The 22,285-nt window shown below is 42.5% G+C and overlaps 1 protein-coding gene and 1 long non-coding RNA gene across 2 annotated transcripts in view; both read right to left on the bottom strand.

The window, feature by feature from the left end:
- Rora (RAR related orphan receptor A) overlaps positions 1–22,285 on the bottom strand; it is a 671,520-nt gene that overhangs the window by 545,236 nt on the left and 103,999 nt on the right. The gene's annotated exons all lie outside the window — the stretch shown is intronic.
- On the bottom strand, positions 6,286–20,438 carry LOC144377724 (uncharacterized). Its single transcript, XR_013438750.1, has 2 exons — positions 9,216–20,438; positions 6,286–8,383 (listed from the first exon to the last, which is right to left on the bottom strand). It is a non-coding gene; the product is annotated as an uncharacterized LOC144377724 (long non-coding RNA).

Genomic DNA, 22,285 nt, shown 5'->3' with positions numbered 1-22,285 from the left:
ATACTCAGCAAAACAGTCTTCTGTGTGCCAAGGGAAGGTGGCTCAGAGTCATTAAAAATCAATCCTGTCCCATCCCAAAAGGACATCTGGATAAATATGTACTGGAGACACATGACTAGCAGGCTTACCTGAGGAATTTAATCCGAGGTTGCTTTAAATTCACAGTCCTTATACCCTGGTCTGCGGTTTCCTTGCTGACGGGATAGCAATTCTATAAGCACTTCACAGGAGAATTTACCTTACACATTTTCTTGAAATAAAAATTAAAGCCACTAACTGTATAAACCATTCCATCTAAGCACTATTTCCTATTCTTTTTTTTTTTTTTAATTTTCTATTCCTGGTTCCTTTTAAAATGGATTTTATACTCTAAAGGTGGCCAGGTCGACATCCGTGGGGACCAGATCTGTTTATTTACAGAATTCACAAAAGATTCTCAGCCACCCAGAGGAAGAGAAGGGTGGATATAGAGAAGCAGCAAGAACAATGTTCTTACCAGAAGGCAGGGTGTGTCTCAGGGATAAGCACCACCACCTCTGATCTGAACCTGGCCCATTGGCAAGATTTCTTTGAAATACTAGGGAACTATTTTCTAAAACAGAACAGTTCTTTGTTACATGAATTTGAATATGCAGCAATCTCTTACATATCTGCACTAAATGCAATGGTGTAAGAAGCTCATGAAAAATTCTGAGCTCTTTCTTACAAATTTCTTAACACAGAACATAAGGTTTTTTGTGATTTGTTCCTGGTCTACCCTGTCAATCTCACCTGTTATTCTTTCCCCCCTCTCTCAATATCCTAAACCGCCAAACCATTGCTAGTGCTTTTCTTTGTCCCAGAATGCCCTTCTCCAGATGCCCCTCTGCTTTTAAAGCTGAGCCTCTCCTTGGCAGAGGCTTGCCCAGCACCCACCAACCTGACTGATCATTCTCACTGTAAGTAACCATGATAGTTTGCAGATGCCTGAGTCTAGACCTCATTCACTGTATACAATTACTTGTGGAGAGCCAGACCTCCCTTCCCAGACAATGGGCTTGACAGAACAGGTGACACCTAATGGATCTGTGATCTAGCAAATTATGGAAGTCAAGGACCAAAAAGTAGTCAAAATGTATGTTTAAAACAATGGAGAATGCACTAATGCACTCATATTTTTAACCAGTAAATTCAACCACTAAGAGTGATATGGTGATATCTACAAAGAGCGCAAGTACATAGCAAGAAAGATCAAACTGGAAACAATCAAAATAGCCCTGAACAGAAGAATGTGTAAGTAATATGCGCACATCATGAGGCTGATCTGCACAACCAACGTAGACAAAGATGAATGGAATTATCAGGTGAAAAAATTCTGGAACAATGATGAACAAGGACTATTTAGGAATTGTTACCTCTAAAGAGAAAGTAATATTGGGTATATGATGCATAATTTCACTTTTTATTGTATTTTGTTTAATGTTCACATTTTTGAAGGTAACTTTTATAATTCTGAAAATGGAATAAAATTCCCTCCATTTATATAGAACTTCACTTGAAAAGTTGCCAGGTTAACAATCCTTGCTATCAAATCTGTCTGCTAAATGAAATAATCTGTAAGGGACCCCCGCGATTCCTTGAAAACTAAAGACAAAATAATAACCACCATTTTATGAGTCCTCATGATACATTTCCCATTGTGCTCTCAGATCAGCTTTTCTCGGGTGCAATGCTTGGAAAAACTCTTCTCTGCTAGCCTGCTATATGGACCTGAGTTATTTCAACTCAATAAATATTTATTAGGCATCTCCCAAGTAGAAGGCATATGTGCAGAGCAGTGGATGGAAAAAAAAAAAAGAGCAGGAGGGGGTAACATAAGGTCTTGGCATCTCAGAGGCTCCTATGCTACAATGGCTAACACAAAGACTTTTAAAGCAAGACAGAATGTGAGAAGTGCTATAGAAAGGAAAATGCAAAGGAGGTCGAGGAAAGGCATCCAGATGGAAAGACTGGAGGAGCTTGTAGAAGAAGTGAGATCAGATCAAGGTCCAGAAAGATGGGTGAAACTGACTAGCAGCATGGGGGTAGTGGTTAAATATCTACATTTTAACAGACTTTCTGCATGCAAGGTCACTAAAATAAATTGCTTCATACCTGGAACAAAACCTAAACCCCTTTGCAGAGATAAACTAAGGGCCCCCATTTCCAGCCACTTTCACACTACCCGAAGGATGAACTCCATCAGAGCAAGGAATTTTTCTTGTTTATAGTTTTATCCTCAATGTCTAGCATGTAAGTATCTTTGAAATAAATAAATAATAGATAAAATAAAGTTCTTAACTAGAGTAGAAAAGAGCTGGTAATTGCAGAATCTCTTCTTGGATACTTCATCTGGATGTTCTTAAATTTTAAAGTACATGTGTGTGAGTTATATGTGACTTTACATGCCCTAAACCACAAGGAGCATACCTGGCATTGCCTGGTACACCATTGGCTTTCATTCACAAGTTATTGTTGCACTTAAAAATACAGAACCATTTCAGTCTGCATAGAAACAGCCTGGCATCTCAATTGGACTTTGCAACTGAATAAACTGATACTAGAAGCAAAGAACCTTCAAGGGAATCACACAATCAACAGCTGTTGGAACTCAGACTGGAACTCAGGTCTTCTCTCTGATAGGCTGGGCCTAACAAAGAATTGCTATTCCTATTTCTATTCTAGACACCAAGCTATGAAGGGCTTCTATGTATTCACAAGGGAATTCGGGGTGATCTGAGGAAAAACTACATCCTACAAACAGGAAATACTAAGCAAATTTTGACAATTACTCCTCATTTGCTTTGCTTTAAAGAGAACTTAACTCCTCTTGATTACTGTTATTGGAACATCTAAACTTTCTAAAACAATAAGTACTACTTAGGAGCAATTGTTACTTTAACTGTGAATTAAGATCATAATTCTTTTGTTTAAAATGCAATTGTGTGTATGCTACTGAACACTTCCAAGGTTCAGGGCCCTAATTCCCTTGCAGGCAACCAATGCTTCAGTGAAATTTTTCATTTGCAAATTAGGTTCATTTATGGCAGAAAATGAAAAGTCATCATCAGACAGACGAAGAAACGGGGCCATTCTTTACCTAGAAGGAGCAATTAGCTGAACTATCTATGGGGAAATTTTATCATTCATGTATTGTCAGTTTTACAAAGGTATGAAAGAATTGCTCTGAAAACCTCAAGAACATACCTAATTATGGTTTACCCCAGTGAATGTTCCTATCTGGCTGTTTACTCACACTGACACGGGAGGTACAAGTTCTGAAGGCAGTGGCAGCACCTCGGGCGTGTTGGGATGGTGACAGCTGTGAGCTGAGCAATGGCTACCCATTTCCTGGGCCAGCGCATGCTCCCAAGTTCCTGAGATCAAAAGTTCACCAGCGGTGCCCTGAGTCCCTATAGCAAAGAAATCTTGACAGGACACACAGTACTCAGGGAGGGACTCTGGATCAAGCCACTGGGACCCCACTGGGCAGAGCAGTTTCTGCCACTATTGCTCATGCAGGAACACACCTGCTTACCTGTGTGGCCCCCTTAAAGGACCACAATCACCTTCACCTGGAACATCAACCAGGCCTGGCTGATAGTGGCAGAGAAACCAGGTATTTACAGTGTGAGTTCAGACATCCACACTGGACCCAGATCCACTGGGCAGTCTGGGATTCCACCAGTTCCTCATGCTTCTCTGGAGCTGTTTAGGAATTGAGCCCCACTGGGTTTAAAAGCAAAATGTGCCCAAGACCACGAGGGGTTTCAAATACATCTTGGCCAAGTTGCCAGGTGAGGGCCCTTCAGAAACACTGGCTGAGGCAGCCACGGAGAAGGCAGCATAGAGGACGTGGGCAGCTACTAGGAAGGGCAGGGGCCTCACCAGCAGGCGGCCACCAGCACACAGCAGCAGCAGAGGCCAGCTCCCCACACCACCAGCAGCAGAGGCTGTGCTCAGCAGCCTCCACCCTCTTCCAGTTGTTCTTTATTGTTAAGAATCCACTTCCAGCAGGGTGCAGTGGAGCATACCTGTAATCTCAGCTACTCAGGAGGCTGAGGCAAGAGGATCACAAGTTCAAGGTCAGCCTGCACAACTTAGCAATACCCTGTCTCAAAATAAAAGTTTTTAGAAAGGGCTGGAAATATACCTCAGTGCTTGTGTAGTATGTGGGAGGACCCGAGTTCCATCTCCAGGTTTGAAAAGAAAAAAAAATTTTAAAAAAGGAAGAAAAACCAAAGCAAATTCTGATCCTCTCTGCTGTTTGGGTGATGGGCTGGGGTGTGTGTCCTATTTGGCATCTACAGAATACCAGGCACATTATCCACATCTTAGCAGAGGCCTACTGACTCCCTCAATGGGCAGCTAATGACAGAGGTGCAAACAGGTGATGACTTGCCAAGGTCACAGGCAATATTCAGGGGAAGTGGTAATAAACCACAGACCATGAGCTCCATCGCCGCAGGATCCTTGTTCTGTTCTCGGATATATCCCAAGTGCCTGGAACAGTATCTAGCACGTAACAGGCACTCAGTAAACATTTGTTGAATTAAAAAGAACTGAAATGAGAATTGCAGACATTCCTTGGATGAGACCACATCCACAATATGGAACTGGGTGATGGGATTCTTGTTTGTTACTTCCAGTGCCAGGTTTGGACAAATTTGTTTTGTATAAATCTACTGTAGGCTTTGATATTTCTGTAGATATGGCTTCTAATTATCTTCTGAGGGGCAGTCTGTATTGTTCCCCACTAAATCCTCAGCAGGAGAGGACATCTTCCTTGAAAATATCTGACACTCGTCAGTTTAATATTCTAGATAAATTAGAAAAAAATACAGGGAGAAGGGAAAGGTAGGTTCACACTTCATTCCGTCTTAACAGCTATAAGATGTTATACTGCTGATCAGATACATGTTAGTTGTGATTTTTAAAACATTTCTTCTTACTTCAAAAGTAACACACACACACACACACACACACACACACACAAAGCCTACAAAGAAAAAAGAACAAAGTATATTCAACAACATTGCGTACCATGTTCTACTCTGACCATTTTTATTTGAGCAAGTCAAATTCATTCCATTTTTTAGTGGCAACTCCTTCAGGAAACGCTCTTTGAAAACCTGTGTTTTGAGAAATGAAGTTAATGGGCCAGAACTGGTTTATCATGAAATACTCATCAACTCAGGAAATAAAGTTCAAACCCTTCTACCCTTAGGTGAGTGAAACTCGATGGCCAGACACTCCGGGAGGAACTATCTAAAGGTCCTCTTTCTAGTTATTAAGAGAGTTCTTGAAATAGTAAATGTGAGTCCAGTACTATTTCTTTGTTATACAAAATTTTTTTTTAAAAAAGGAAACAAGTTCGGTAATAAACTCAATGAAATCGTCAATCATCATAATGATAGGAATAGATTTCTAAAGACTCAGAGTTATCTCCTTTCCTCTCCCCACCAACGCCAACTAAAAAAGTGGCAAATTTTTTAAAAATATTCACTCAATTTATCATTGAATTTTGGAAAGCCAGAAGGATGGGTTCTCCTGAAAGAAGCAGAACCCTCTGCCTTCTCTATTCCAAGGCTACCTGTAGTCAGAGAGCGGGGCCATTTACTTACAATGAGTCTCCACGCTCCTCGATGGTGAAGGCCAATGGTACATTCCTATTGTCTGTGGCTCTGGATTTCAATATTTCTTATCATCCTCCACATTATCTATCACCAACACATGCCCTCCTGTTATAATTAACAAGATCACAGCTTATCTTATACTCCTTACAGTTTAGGTTGATATCTTTTAGAGGAGATTTGGGAATGGGTAATCACATCCTGCTCTGTTGATTCTTAACAGATTTATTGTCAGAAAATCATACTAAATACTCTATCTGGAACACTGTCACAAGGGACTATGTACTCAGTCCACCTCGTGTCCCTATTGTGTGGAATGTCACTTTCTACAACTGTCTCTTTCACCACAATCACCCTAAGGATAGAAAATGTATCTTGGGGCTGGGGTTATGGCTCAGAGGTAAAGCACTCGCCTAGCGTGTGTGAGGCTCTGGATTTGATCCTCGGCACTTCATGAAAATAAAATATTGTGTCCACCTATAACTTAAAAATAAATATTTAAAAAAGAAAAAAATGTGTCTTATCCTTGGCCTGCCAACACCAATGTCTCATTAAATGTTTTGTAGAACAAACTCACTAATGAGGACAAACTGCTTAAGTTCTTCTACATAGAAACACAAATAAGATCATAGAAACCTGCTAACATTTATTTATTTAGTCATTCATTCATTTAATCAACAAATATTTATTTAAAGTCCACTGAGGACATCGAGATGAACTAAACAGACATGACTCTAGCTCTTAGGATGTTAATGTACAAACCCTGAATAAGTAAACACGTAAGTGAATATCCAATAGCAAATTATACCAAGAGAATGGAGGAAAAGTAAGGATAATGAGAGATAATGAGAAACTGAAGAAGGGATTGTTTAGTCCAAGACTTAAAGGGTAAGTATATATTATCTGGGGAGAAAAATAAAAAGACAACATTTTCTAGGTATTAGGAACATCTTGTGCAAAGGCCCTCAGGTAGGAAAAAGCATGATACATTGAAAAAAACTAGTAGATCAGTGTGTTTAGAGTTCAGCAACAGGAAGGTAAAATAGTAGTGATTGTGGAAATCTAATCTCTCTGAAATCAGTTTCTTCTCTTCCCTTCAGGATATTGTAAACATATTCCCTTTAAAACAAGAAAATAAAATCTTGAAAAGGTTTGCAAATCTGGTAATGAGTTGTTGATTTTGTCCACAAGATAACAGAAACCCTTTGGAGCATAAGCATGATGGAACCAGATCTGCATTTCCCAAGAGCAATCTGACTGCTGAGTGGTGCTGGAGGAGCAGGTAGGGAAGTAAAGGTGGGGACCATGCCTAGGGCCAGTGGGAACCAATGGACTAGGATCTGGACCACCCTGGGGACAGTGGATGGGTTTAATCTGAGTGCTCGAAGTAGCTTCCAGGGCCTCTGTTTTTGGATTCAATTCTAGGATGAGTTAGAGGTGCATGAGCTGAGCATGACTGAAACTAACCTGGATAGCCAGGAGTCCTCGAGGAGGCCTAGCTCCCAAACCATCTTCCAAGCACGCACCCGGGTAGGAGCCAAGCCCTGGGCTGTCCCTTGGGTTCCTAGTCCTGGCCCATGCTGCACATCCATTTCTCTTAGCACTTAGCACAGGACCTACAATCCGGTCCACATCCTGGCCCCACTGAATAGAGTGGAAGTCCGAGAGAATCCATGCCCTCCTCCTGATCCCCAGTTGTGGAGCGACATACAGGCACCCCTCCTGGGCTTTGGCTCAGCCCTGCTCACTTCACATACTCAGGGATGGCAAGGACTGGACCTTGAACTGTCACACAGACGGTGAAATCAACTCTCTCCTCTCCTCCTCCAGCGGCCTGTAAACATCCTCCCTTTAAAATAACAAAATAAAAGCCTGCTTCCCATTGTGAGTTCTGGCCTTGGCTGCCCCAACCGCCAGAGCCACAGCTGAGGACCTCTGGCTTCCCAAGCTTTTAGTTTCTGCTCGTATTCCCTCTGCTCCAGCCCCCGGACATCCAGAGCTCTTCTTAAAACATCCTTTGATATCCTGTTTCCCTTCTCTGTGGCCCCTACTGTCAAAAGCACAGTTTTGTTTTCTTGCTGCAGAACTAATCCAAATTCTTCCTCTGTGTACTCACAGCTTCCTCGCTGTGCTCACGGGTCCCTGGCCACTGCTGCATTGACTGCTCCTCATCACCTGCTCTTCTCCAGGGCCACCCCCCACACAGCAAGAGGCACTTTCTCATTCTTCTTTAATTATACAACATCCTCCTCTACCTTCACTTTCTTGGCCATTCTCTTCTCCACATGACAGTATTTTGCAAAATCACATTCCTCCCAGATAGTGGACTGGATGCTTTTCTAAGGGGGGGGGGGGCACCAGAGGCTTTTCAAAGCCCCAGAAAGAGACCTCATTCCTCTATTTAGAAGTCATTCCATACTTTGAATACGAATGTCTCTTAATCTTGAATGCTCAGTGGAGTTAAAGCTAGACAAAAATATTGAGTGACTGCATAAGCTTGGCAGAGACACATCTGTGTCATAGATCCTTCCACTGATCGTAGGTGGGTACTCCGGCACACATGCTCTGGGAGGGTGGGGGGGGGGTCCACAAAGAGCTGACAACCCAGGGGAGGGCACGTGGGCCTTGGCTCGCCTCCTTTTCCTTCCCCTCCCCTCCTGGGCAGGGCTGAGGACTTTGGCAGCTGAGGACGGGCGCAGACGTCAGTAGGCTGCTGTGCGGACAGCGAGGAGCTGAAACCAGGAGGAAGTAGATGATCAGTCCCTGGAGAGTTCAAGAGTTAACTGGACAGGATTTGGGGTGTCCCAACCCTCTTTGCTCCTCCCCAGTTAAGGGCTGAGGGTGGAATGACCTCCACATTCCAGAGGTAAACCACAGGGCTAAGGGCTTTCTCCAGGGCCTCGCAGGGAGGGGGAGCTCCCTGGGCACAGCCCTCCCCACTGACTTTGCAACTGGGACATCACAGACAGCATGTCAGCACCCATCCCTCCTCCATGTCTGGCCCTGGGGACCCTGTGGAGAAGGCCTGCCACCGTGGGGAGATCTCAATGCCCCAAAGGCCATGTGTGCAGATGCCGAGGGGCTCCATTCTCATTCCCAGGGCATTCACACTGTCCTGGCAACTCACCCCTCAGAACAGATCCCAGACATGGCAGCCGGCAGGCAAAGAACCCCACAGAGGACCACGCCAGGATCATCTGCATGCACGGGACAAGCCTCCCCCATGCTGTCCACTTACACAGGCAGATTGAGCCCTGCAGCGTGGACTTAAAAGCTCTCTGCAAACACCTCAAGTGTTATGGAACCAAGGGGGAAAACAATACACTCAATAAATCCAAGGGAAGCAGAGGGGGTTTCTTCCCTTACCCTGGTGAGCACATTTAAGTCAACCACAAAACCATCCGCCAACATGTTTAATTTCCTAGGGAATATGAACACCCCGGGCCCACAGAAGTTAATTCGCTGATAGAAGAAAGATGAATTTTAGATAAACAAGGCTGCATTTGGGGAGGTGGGAAAAGCCACATGGGGCACGTTCTAATCTCCCCCTTCCCCACAACTCACCTGTCATCTTCCCGTGCTTCCTTGTTGCAAAAACCAGCATTCCTCTCACGGTTGGCTATGCACAAAATATCCTTCTGTTCTCCCAGTCACATCAAAGCACCTTCACGCTACGCAGGCAGGTCATCGAGGGAGCGAAGGAAATTAACAAACCCACCTAGGTTATTTCTATTAAAATTAGCCCCTCAGCCAGCAGACTCTGTCAGTTTCCACAGGACACAAACCCTGACAAGTCCATTGAAAACTCTTAACCTGCCCAGGTCCTGTCAACAGCTTGCAAACACAACAGGAGGGTGGTATTGCTGAGTCCTGCCTCTGGTCCTGAAACAGAAGAGGTATCAGGGTTGGGTCACACCAGCTCTTACACTTATCTTCAAGCCTGTCTTCATTACCTGCTGCTACCTTAAGAGCATAAGCCACCATCAGTGATGTCCTAAGGTCCTGCAAAGCTTTAACTTTTCCTACTTCTCTCCCATTTTCATCCCTTAACCTCCCTTTCACTCTGCTCAGCTCCTTTGAAGACTGCCTCCTCCAATTCCTGGAATAGATCAAATTCCTTCTGCCACAGGGTCTTTGCATGTAGTATTCCACTGCATGAAGTTTTCATTTCAACTAGATAATCCTTACTTATGTCTTGGGGTCTAAAAAGTTATTTCCTCATACTTGAGAGGGTCTCACCTTTACCCGTTTCCTATGCAATCATTCTGAAGCATGTTACGCAGTTTTAACTATGTATAGGACTTATGAGATTATTTAATGAAGGTTTATCTGGCCTGCTGGAATAAAAGTTTCACAAGAACAGGAACAATGAGAAGTTTGCTCCAACACATGATTTGTGTGGCATTGGCCAAGACACTTAAACGCTCTGAGTATCTCTCTCTTCAAATAGAAAAAGTCCTATCTTCAAGACTATTATGAAAGTCAAGTACAATGGCATTTTAAAACCACTAAGCCTATTGTCTGGTGGGTGGTAGAAACTGGGTAACTAGTAACTCCATTCCCATTCTTCAACTTGGATCAAACCAGTCTACATGCCTAAGAGCTGACATATTGTAGAAGTGGTCTGGGCCAAGTCCATGCCAGAAAAATCAATTATCTTCTCCAGCTGGCAAGGAGGTCACCATAATAAGTACATGGGTTCATTCCCAGGAGGGTCACACAGACCCCAGAGGTGGGTATGCTCTCCATGGTAACAAAGCAATTCTCAATGACAAAGAATTTATTTGTCAAAGTGCCCAGCAAGACACTATCAAGGCTTGGTGTCCGGTGTCTTTGGCCATCTCATTCCATGAGGAAGCATGTCAAGGCACATTTGTTGCACACTTGACATTCAGTTACTGCTACAGGATGCAAAAGTACTAAACACAGGGCTTCCCCACAAAGCACAGTGTGCAGCCCGAGAGAGAACTGCCTCATAAAGTGACACAGCTCCAAATGCAATTTTCAACCGGGTGCTACAGACCAAGTTCAGAAGAGGAAAAAAAAATCAGAATTATTCGCTTGTACAACAGCATCTATTAAGCATCTAGCAGGCAGGCATGGGGCTATGAGTGAACAGACCACAAGAGGCTGCTTTTCATGAGCTTGTAATTCCCGCCTGCCCGCATCCCCTCCCCCCTCTCCTTCTTTCCATCCAGCCAAGCCCACTTGACAATGCAGGCCTCCCCCAGGAAGCCTTCATTATTTAGCTCTGGACTGCTGCCATCTTCCCCCACCTCCACCCTACAAAAATTTCCTATTTGTCATGGATTTTGCCACTCATTCACATTTGCCTGGCCTGTACTGTCAAACACAATCATCTCTCGTTGCGTAACTCTCCTTTCACTTTTTTCTCAGTATATGCATCTCTCCATCTATTTATAAATGCTATGAGGCCCAGGGCCCTTGAATCTTCTGCAGTGGGTTTAAAACAAAAATGTGTTTTGTTTGAATTAAAGTAGATTTTCCTGAGAGTATCTTTAATAGAGAGAAGGGGGTAAGGATGGGAGGGGACCTTTATGGAACATCAGCTATGTGTGGGTCCTCTCCTGGGGCCCACTGCAGCCCTAAGAAACCTTCCAGAAGGTGCTGAGTCTCCCTGGAACTCTTCCCCCGCTCTTACCAGCATCTTCCTGAGCATGGTCACTGCACAGCCAGCATCTGCTTGCCCTAGCTCTAGCTACAATCATTGCTTGAGTAGGCGTATAGTTCGCTTTTTCCAAAATCAGGGAAGTAATTACTTGCTGTATCCAATGGGCTGGAATCACCCCTGCTCTGCCTGTTCCTAATACACCCATCAACTAAAATCTAAACACACAGGAGACCACTGAGAGGAGACAGTCTCCTTTTGCATGACTGCCTATTTGAACAAATTCACAAAGGCCTCAAAATTCCAGTACCACTATCTGTGAATGCAAAAGTTTTAAAATGACAGGTAGCAGTTTCGCCAATATGTACAAAACTACAGTATTTTTTTTTAAACTTTTAAAGGAAGTCCACTATTTTCCATTTCCCAAAAATGTCTTTGTTCTTTTGCTCTAACAAAGTAAATTATTCCTCACCTTGGGCAAGTTGGTAGGAACGTGAGAAAATTATATTAAATCAGACATCCTTGAGATCAAAATAGATTGGAACAGGGGTTCTCTTTGCTTAAAATAGTTCTTCAAAGCGAAAGCAAAAGAGCTTAAGGGAAGAAAAAGTTGTCAAACACCCTCCAGCACTTTAGAAGCACCTAAGATCTACAGACCATTGATATGTTAATTAACATTTACTTTTATCTGGGATAGGTGTTTGCTGGCCACAGTCCCACTGCCCTGTGGCACTTTAGGCCTCCTGAATACAATTTCATTTCTTAAAAAGGGCATTAGAAAATGCTTCCTTTCCTCTGTTTCAGATTGGCTTCTTCTCCCAGACTGTAATTTTGTGAGAACTCACTCTGGTTTGGTAATATCCTAAGGCTGGTCACCAAATTCCAGAGAGAATATACAATCCATTTAATCCATCCACCATCAGGCTTCTGGCCACATCAGGACCTCACTACCTCACACAAGATAAGGAGAAAGTCGGATTTTTAATCAGTGAATGATTAATTGTGTGGGAATCTCTCTGGAATTTAAAATGTCTAAAGAAAATCCTTCTGGGTAACAAACCTCCTTGTAATCTATTTCAATATTGCAAAGCCCTCACTGCTGAAAATTCTTCCTGTACCCAACACAAACTCCCATGAGACAATTTATCTCCTTGGTTTCTATTCCAGGAAAGAGGTCTTGAAATGTCTTTCTTGATCCCTTGCGCTGGCCTTGGTCTTGAACCAACCAGGAAAGGAAGTCATGCAGAAGGGGACATTAACACCATATAGACTTGAATCCCAACTTCTGTGAGTTTGAACAGAGTCAATATTATTTTCTGATATTAGTTCATGTTTTCTTTTCTATTAAAAAGCTGATAATATAAAAAAAATCACAGAATTTCCCCCCCCCCTTCGGGAACAGAGGCTGGCACACTGATCTGTGGGCTGAATGCCTGTTTTTATAAATAAAGCTTTATTGTGCCCTTTGCTGACATATCGCCTTTGGCTGCTTTCTTGCTATAGCAGCAGGCAGAGTTGAGCAGTTGTACCCACAAACCCTAAAACATTTACTTTCTGGCCATTTTACATGACAAAAATTCACAATAAAAGTTTGTAGACCGTTGTGTTAGCACCAAAATATTACCACTAAAATGTACAGTTCCAAAAATACTAAAGTAAGGCCCCAAGAGAACATTTGGCTATCTTAAAAAGTTAAGTCAACAGTGATGTGATTAATTCAACTGTGGTCATTGTGAAGATGCCCAAAGAGCCATGGTCATTGTGTTGTAAGTCCTAATTTTTCCCACACCATCTACAAATCCAGTTTTGCTATCTCATTTGACTTGTTAACCAAAAGGTTAAGGACTATGCCAAACGTGCCCATGAAATTCATAAAAAGGCAGCATCATATAATAAAAACCAACAGACACTGTAGGCACTCTACTACCAGGTTATGTACATGATTATGTGATGCAGATACGTGAGAGCAGGATTTTGTCTGTTTAGTTCATTTGGAGTTTAGATTAGTGGCTATTATAGTAGTTCCCCAATAAATGGTTGATGAATGAATAAAAGTTCTCACAAAAACCTCATGGGGAAGGGGAGGCTGGGGCCAGCCCAGTAGTAGTGCTTGATGTGCTCCAGGCTCTGGTTCAATCCCCAGTACCAAAAAGAAACAAATACAAAACAAATCACCACCACTGAGTTTGTGTAGCATTAGGCAAAGTGGCAAGCGGATGCCTGATGACTTAATGGCCTACTACCTAATGCCAGGTGGCTTCACTCTCAACACTGTATTGAAATTGCAAACCTAAAAAGAAGATTAAGATGCTTTTTCCCTATGGTGCATATACAATGGTGTACTTGTTAAAAGCATGAACTCCAAAAGACCACACAATGTTCACTTTCCCACTCTGTCATGTCCTTGGTACATAATCTTAGGCCAGTTATTGAATCTCCCTGTGCCTCAGTTTTCCATCAGTAAATGGGAGGAAATCATAGTATCTAACTATAATAGAGAGAGGGCTGTTATACCATAACCCTCTGTAATAGCATGTAGAGGGCTATTACACAATTACAGTGGAGGTCCCATAACAAGTATTAATATTTACCTATGAGTGACTTATTCTGATATTCATTTAATTCTATGATTGGAAAAATATGAAACTCTCACCTGAGACCTTCGAGTAATGGTGTCCTATTTTATAATCCCATGTGTTGGATGTTTTGGTATGTTGAGGGCTGCTAGTTAGGGAGAGTCATCTATGAATCCTAGAATGCTCCTTCCCCTGTACTTCCCTTGGTAAATTTCTACCCATCCTTCATGTCTGAGTTTGAAAGTCACCTTCCTGGAGTAGCCTTCCCAGACCTCCCCATCCTCCCTTGAGATCTGTCTCCTCTAACGTCCACACGCTGCGGACACCTGCGATTCCTCGGCGAGGTCCTTCCCTCCTGTGCTTGCATGTGTGTCTTCTTCATGACCGCCTTCCTGCCTCACACCCAGGGGACCTTCATAAATGGGGCAGGAGTGAGTTCTGTGGGTTCAAACTGGTTGCAGGGTGATGTTGCCAGAGACAGCAAGACAGGAAAAGGAAGAAGGCTGACAGGTTGCAGTTCTTAATTTTTCTTTTTCTTTCTTTTTTTTTTTAAGGTGAAGAAACAACAGGGGTATGTGAGTTCTAAAAAACAAAGAATACAGCTTATCCTCAAACTTCCAAGCCTCCTGTAAGTGGTTAGGAAGGAGGCGGAGCAGGGCTTTCTCTCCTGTTGTGATCCAGTAGAGATGAGGGAAAAGAGCCATGTTTGCTGTCTCCTGAGTCCCTTCCCTGGGGTTGAGAGTGACCCCAGCACCCTGCCTTGCGAGGGAGGTTTATATCCAACATCAATGGGTGATTGAATAAAGCACTACAAATAACCTGTCACCTCTGTTCATTCAAATGTTGTTTTTGACTTGTGATTATTCTTGATAAGTTCTTATACATTTAAGCATATAATCTCCTCTGTAATTTATAGCAATTATTAAATTCAGAAATTCTGATACTTACTATAGCATAAGGTATGTGTTCTCTTAAAGTTCTCATGTATGTTTTGTTTCTCAGAATGTTATCAAGTATGCCCACAGACTGGGGAGAGCATAAACCGTATTTCCATTTAACTATCAGAGATGGAAATTTTTTTTAAATAAGGAAAAAGAATTGGTCTTGATAGGCAATGCAAATGAGTGAATTTTATAAAAGGCAAACATACAAAAATTATAATCCCTTTGGCATACTGTTCATTAAGAAAATTCATCCTCGGGATTATAGGTTTTAAATATACTCTGTACAGTCAATCATTTATTCATTCACTCATTCAATTCAACTAATATTTATTGTGCATTCATTCATTCAGTCAATTCAACTAGTCTATCAAGCACCCTGTATGGGTAAGGCCTCCTGCCAGGTGTGGGAGCTTGGATTGACTTAATTAGTTGTGTACCTAAGTAACTATGCCAATGTTGACAGGGTGTTGATGTGACCCTGCATTATGTGTTCCATGCCCTGATGGCTGGTCTTCAAACTGGACATTATCATTCTGGGGCAAAAGAAGTACAGAAACTGAGAGTAAACCTTTCGAATCTTTCACACACATTTGACAATATAACTTGATATCTTTGTTTCTAGTAATCAAAAAACGCAGATTGTATTTTTAATTGCTTTATTTTTTTTTCATAGAATTACTGATCCATGATAGACCGAGGAGGTGGAAACTAGTTCTTGACCATGAAGAGTCTGAGAAGCCTTGCTCCAGGATAGGTGAAGCAGCCTAGTGAAAGGAGAGTTAACTAGTCAGGGAGCATAGCATTTCTAGGCTATGGAAGGAACAACCTGAAAAGATATCCCCAGAGGGAATGGCATCTGAGCAAAGTCTCACAGGATGGAAAGGGTTTGGAGGCAACGACAAGAAAGAGCCTTCTGTGGCAAAGAGAAAGGTAGAAGGTAGGAATAAAGGGTTTATACAAGATTCAATGTGCATCTGAGTCTCAATAAAGCAAAAGGCAGGTGATTAGTAATGATAATGATAGTAGCTAACCTTTATTGAACACAGTGCAAACTGGGACCTGTGCTAAGAACATGGTGGGAGGTACCGCATTTGTTCCTGGCACCTACCTACGAGCCTTGTGAAAACAGCTCCCAGAGAGATGAAGAATATTAAGTCAGAAGTGGAGGGACCTCAGGGGACTGGGCTCTGGGTGCACAGGAAGATGGGAGACATATGTCACTGGGGAAATAGCTCTATTGTCTGTCTCTCATAATGAGGATGTGACCTTGCTGGGCCTGAGTTGGCTTTGTATATATTATCTCTAAAGAACAGGCACAATATTGTTCTACAAATACTTCTGGAATCGTGATGTGAGCCCAAGGAGAATAAGCAGGTAAACAGAGAATATGGACTTCCCAGGTCAGGTGAGACTCCACAGTACTGCAGAACCCCTTCTTGACAAACCTGGGGAACGTTCCACTGAGCTGTGCTGCATCTGGCACCTGCTAGGAGTAGCACCCTTGAATAAGTAAGATTCTATGCCTCTGGCAAATTAAATATAGACCTAATTTAACCTTACAAGATGTGTGTTCTGCTCCTACCAGTTATTACAGAAATGCTGCACTTGCTTTTAAGTAAGTATGATGTGATGGGTATAGATGTCTGGAACTGAGGCCTAACTGTCTCCAGAGATGCAGGAAGCAAGACCAGAACAGTAGGCAGGGACAAGGATGTAGATGGAGGTCCTGACTTTCAGGATTGGGATGTGGACTTTGATTCTGAAGGCAGTGGGGAGCTAATGCTGATGGATGGAGCATAAAAATCATATGGGAGGTTCTCTGCCTCTACAATGAACATTATTTGGCTCAGCAGGACAATATTGTAGAAAATGACAAAGTTACTCATGTGGCCCTAGGTCTCGGTCCTCTTCAGGAGGAAAAAAAAAAGGCAGAAGTAACAGTCAGCTCTTCCTAAACAAGGTGCCTCTAACGCCTGCAGTCACGTTTTGCAGACATGGTCTTAAAATGTTTAACTAGGAAGTTCCTGAGCCTGTTCAACACACACACACACACACACACACACACACACACACACACACACACGTACACACTCCCACCTTTTCTTGAGATTTTCACATCAGAAGGCATGTTTGGTCTGGCCTGCCTACCAATTTGTGAAGCACTTCAGCAACTTTCAAGATGTCAAGTGCCATAAAATCAAAGTCCCCGTTATTGTGGTCAATTGGCCTTCATTGCCAAAGTAAAACTAAGAGGCAGCGTTTACTGTGGCAGCCACGAATAGCTGTTCTGTAAGGGCCAAAATCATGATTTTCAATGTTTTTCCATCTGAAATAGGGGAACATTATTCGCTACAGCCCCAAACCATTTCCTGCCCCATGAAACTAAATTCCTCCACCAGCAATATGGTCTCCACAGAAGCCCTTAAAACAGAAATGTCACTCCGCAGAGTTCTTATTTCAGCCAACGAAGCTTTAAGTTTAGACTTCACTGTGAAACTGAAAATTTGGCTCACCACAGAGGCGACTGGAGAGAATTTTTTTTTCTTTTAAACATCAGGACACTGATGTCACTGCTTTGCCTATCCTATGTCATCTCTTCCCTCTCCCCCAAACCTAAGTGAACTCTGGAAAAAGTAACAAAGAGCTGAAATTTCAGCTTTATCCCATGGCTGGCACAGATTTCCAAACTCATTTCGTACTCAGGTAAGTTTCCACTTTAAAAAGCCTGATGAGGAAAAGACCAGATAATGTAACCCATTAGCATCTGTTCCGTGAAATGGGGAAAATCCTTTATTGCATGATCTTTAGCAGAGAAATGCACCGTTGATAGGCCTAGTTTCTCATATCATTTTTTTAACCGAATCCATATTTATTAAAATGCTTGTTGTGACTAAAATAAAGTAGGCATTAACAATCACCTTGGTTACATAAAAGGATTTGCAGTTAGATTCCTCAAGTACAAATTCTCGCAGAGGAATGTTACACCTGCAAACTACTTTGTCAAGAGGCTGGGAACCAACTCTTCTGGATGAAATTGGTTATATAACTGGCTTTTTAGCATTGATAGTTATCCCCACACCTTGTTCTTATAATGGCAATCAGCCCAGCCAAGCTCACCCCTTTCGATTTGGAGTCATGGCCAATGTTTGCCTACACAGACATGAGATAGGACAATCTCAGGGCTTCGTATGTTGGCTCTTTGTTCATATGGTATGAGAATCCCTTTCTGACATCAAAATATCATGTATACTCCCACATCATTAAAGTTATTATTTTTAGCTCATTAACTAAAAACTCTGACAAACTATTTAAAACAAGTGTTTACAAATCCAAAGAACATCTGTATTTATTAGAAAAATAACAGTTCAGAAAATGATGTGTGTTCAGTAGGTGGGCATAGTTTGGTGGTGGAAGATCTAGGGATTCCCATCCCTTAGTGAAGACCCAGAAGTTGAGGGATTCAACACCCATGAATTTGGAATTTGGGGTCTGACCCAATGAGGACACTACTCCCTTTCACATCTCCACAGTATATGCGGGAACTGGCTTCCATGTCCTTTAATTTGGCTCCTTTTACTGGGAGGTGCTCAACTATGAAGGCTTTGTAATGGATATCCCAACAAAATGCAAATATGAGCCACATTCAAGGGCACCATTTAAAATGAAAAACCCACATGAGATCTCTGGGCAAACCACTGGCTTGAAAGAGAGCCTGGCCGACTTGAAAGACAGGACACTCGATCCTGGACATGCCGCACCACGCGGCCTGCCTGCAGCAGCTCTGCTGCTCCTGACCATGGAATTTCCAAAACAGTCTCCCTCAAAGAGAGCCAAGAGCACATTTCTGTGGCTTCAGAGTGAAGTGAGGTTTCTCTTTATTAGAGAGAGATGGTGGGACTAAATGGGCTCCTTTTCCATCCTGCAATACCAGTCCCAGAGACTGCCTTGCACAAGGTACTCCAGGGAAGGGAACAGACTCTGTTAAGGTGCCACAGGGTTTGAGAGACTCAAGCTGGCCTCACCGAGCCTTGGTGAGGAAGAAGCAATTTCAGCACTACAATTTTTCTGAAGCCAAGAGGCTCTCAACAACATGGGCATCAGAACCGAACAATCCAGTAATTATCCTACAAGGAGGACCTAAGATACAAAAAGCTATGAAGTAATCAGTGTGGGGAAGCTGAGCCCCAGGGGCCTCCTTGTTGAGGTGAGTCATAAGCTGGGTTTTGAGCTGGTGGGTGAGAGAATGTGCCATATGCAGGGGCGAGATGTACTGAATGGGTGATTTAGCATCTAAGACCCAACATTAGTGCAATAGCCTTTGTAAACCAGGCAGTCTAGAGGGGTGACCTGCAAGTACCTACTGTTGGTCCTTCAACACTTTTTCAAAAAGAACATTGTCCTTGGAGAAAACTGGAGGATGATGGGCAAGATGATTTGGAAAGCCAAGGAGGGTAATTATTCAGGGGTGATTTGGGTGACAAAGTGAAGATGGCGAATAGTCAATGTAAATTGATAGGCACAGGTGGGACATAAGTGCCAAGCAATTCATCAGTACCACTGCCCAACTGTGGACTCAACTTCAGAGTTTTAGGTTGCAGCCAAAACTGTATAGAGGCTGGTTATGTGTTCTGTCACCCCAAAGTAGGACCTACTATTACCCTAGGACAGGAGAGCAGCAACCAAAGGAGCCCCGTCTTCCTCTCCTCCTGGGTACCTCACACACGGTCACCTATCCCAGGACTCCCCATTCCTGAACCTAGCACCTATTTCTTCTGAGGTGAAGTACTAAAATAGAGAAAGTACCCAGATAATTACAAATTTCATTGAAATGTGAGGTTTTTCAAAGCAGAAAAGAAACCGTAGCTCAATGAATGTGCTCATTTTATGGAGCAGGAAGCAAAGGCTGAAGGATTCCATCCGGTTCCCCTGGGATCCAAGAACTGCACTCCATGGTGCAGGGTGATTTCTGCTCCTGGCTCCATCCCTGAAACACTGGATGATGCCAAGAAAAAAATAAAAAGCGTCAGATTCTGCATTTGTAAATAGAAAAGATATAACTAAATGGCTGGTAGGTCCCCGCTAGCACTAACTTCTTGTGTGATCAATGCTTCTAAAATTGCACTGTGTCCAGGTGGGAAGTTCATTTACCCCCTGTCTGGTTTGCGCTCACTTGAGGGAGTGATTTCTTTCCTCAGAGGCTCTCATTTTGCCCGTTATTCAGAGCGAGCTCTCTCCTGGTGAGCTGTCAAAATACATCAGCTTCAAAGACAAACACACACCTTTCAATCTGAGGCCAAGATAGTTTACTGTATAATTTATGATAATGTTAAGGCTGTTTCTCATAAATGTTAATGGTGCCACTTTATTTTTTTTTTCTCTCATAGATGGGTAATTCTCAGAAAAGCAGCTGGATGTTAAAAGTTACATTTTTCTTTAACAACATAAATGGCTTCCACCAACAAATCTGATTAAAACAAAACAAAACTCCACTGGATTGTAGGCACAACAGTTCTGTTAGTGGCAGTAAGTAATTCCAAAATAAAACCGTTCAAAGATTCTGCTCACATAGCAGTACACCTACCATGATTTGGTTAAGTTTGCAATTACAGACATTTCTCCATTTTAACATGTAGGTATAAATAGTTCTTTACCCCAATGCTGTTAAAAAAAAATATATATATATATATGTGTATGTATGTATGTATACACATATATATTCCATTCTTATCAAATTGCTAGATTTGTTGTACATTAGTATTAATACGAGACAATATGCCTAAGCACCTCCCAAAGTAAATTCTTTCCTGTTAAAAATGTTTTGCCATCAAATAGTCAACCTTCTCTCATTTATAGAAATTGACAACTTTAATTTGAAATAGAAGTGCCATCGCTTCATCTTTTATCCTCCATAGAATTGTTTTGACTGCTAAGTGTGTTTGAGGAATCCTCTCCCAGACATTGGGAAGCTGGGTTTTGAAATCATTTGACTCTTTCAAAGTCATTGCCTGACAAAAGAAAATGAATCAATAGTTTCAGTTTAGCTACTGTAGTGGGCTTCTGAAATTCCAAATTTTCTATGTTGGAGCATCATATTCATCAAAGTAAGAATGTTAAGTATTCTAAATTTTTCAGACTGTAAAAAGGCAATAACAATAAACACACTTTAACATACAAAGATAAGATTTCAAAAGATCACAACAAAATAGCCAGAAAAACATATAAAAGAGTTGGATAAAATGGCTTCAAATTGCTTAGTTTCAAGCTGCCTGGGTTCTAGGCCATCTTCCCCCTTGATCACTCTGCAACCCATTCATTTATTCTATCATTTCTTTATTCTACAAAGATATAATGAATTTGGCAACAAGGTTCAGTGCTAGGCGTTGGCTATAGAGAAATGCTAGCATATGGTCTTTACCCTCAAAGAGCCTGTAGTCTAAGGGAGAGAAAGACATACAGACAGATAATCCTATAGTGCGATGGCTGCCCTTAAAAAGGATATGCAGAGCATATCAGGAATGTAAAAGGGTGGGGACTGGGGGTTTCCACTTTTCTTAAAGAAGGTGATGCTTCAACTGAGACTTGAGACCTACCACATCTGGGCTTCACTGGGCAGTTGTGAGGTCCCCTAAGATAAAGCCTGGGAGAGGCCCCCAGGAACTAAAGCACAAAGGAGCAGAACCAGGATTATTTTCCATGGTGAGCACTGGAACTCTACAGCATAATGAGTGAGTTCCTTTGCATTTTTCGCTGTTAATAAAAACATTCAAACATGATTTGGAGGAGAGTTTTTTTTTAAAAAAAAAAAACAGTCTTAGCTGATTTTCTCACTCTTATTTGTATTTATCAAGGACTTAAAGTGAAAGGGCTATATTAAATATCTCCATCCTATAGACAGGAAACTTCGATGCAGAGCACAGAGAATTGGGGAAGATGCTGTTAAGGGTAAAAGCCTCAGCCATGGGTCAGCGGGACAGCTCAGGAACCAGGGGGTGGTGATGGTGAGGAGGTAGCACCTTCATTCCATTCACTCCCCCCAAGGGCAACACCACCCTTGCCAGAAAAGGAAGAGTAAGTTCCTCTATATATTCTTCTTTCACATAAACAAATCAGAGAGAAACAGACCTGCATTTCAAACTCTAAAAATGTTATTTTGGAACAACAACTGTTTTCCCCCTGTTTTTCCAAGGCAGACAGATCTGGAACCAAGACACAGTTCATCTCTATGTAAAAATGAAGGTGACCCTGACCAGGTTGTGCCCGGCAACCACGACTCAAGTGCAAGAGGAGACACAAAGGGAAAGGAGTCCCATGAGGCATGGGGTCCTTGGAAGATATTACGAAGAGGGGATGGCCGCACAAACTGGACTTCAGAGTCTGGGAAGATTCAGTGAACAGAGGAGGAGGAAGGTGGTCACGTTGGAGCAGTTGGTGTGAGCAACAGGTCAAGGACAAGAGCCTGGCTTGCCCAGAAGGAGGACAAGTTTC

Source organism: Ictidomys tridecemlineatus, chromosome 5, assembly GCF_052094955.1.
Source record: "Ictidomys tridecemlineatus isolate mIctTri1 chromosome 5, mIctTri1.hap1, whole genome shotgun sequence".
NCBI classification, from domain to species: domain Eukaryota; kingdom Metazoa; phylum Chordata; class Mammalia; order Rodentia; family Sciuridae; genus Ictidomys; species Ictidomys tridecemlineatus.
Note: the sequence above shows the minus strand (reverse complement) of the source record. Positions and strands in the feature narration are given on the sequence as shown.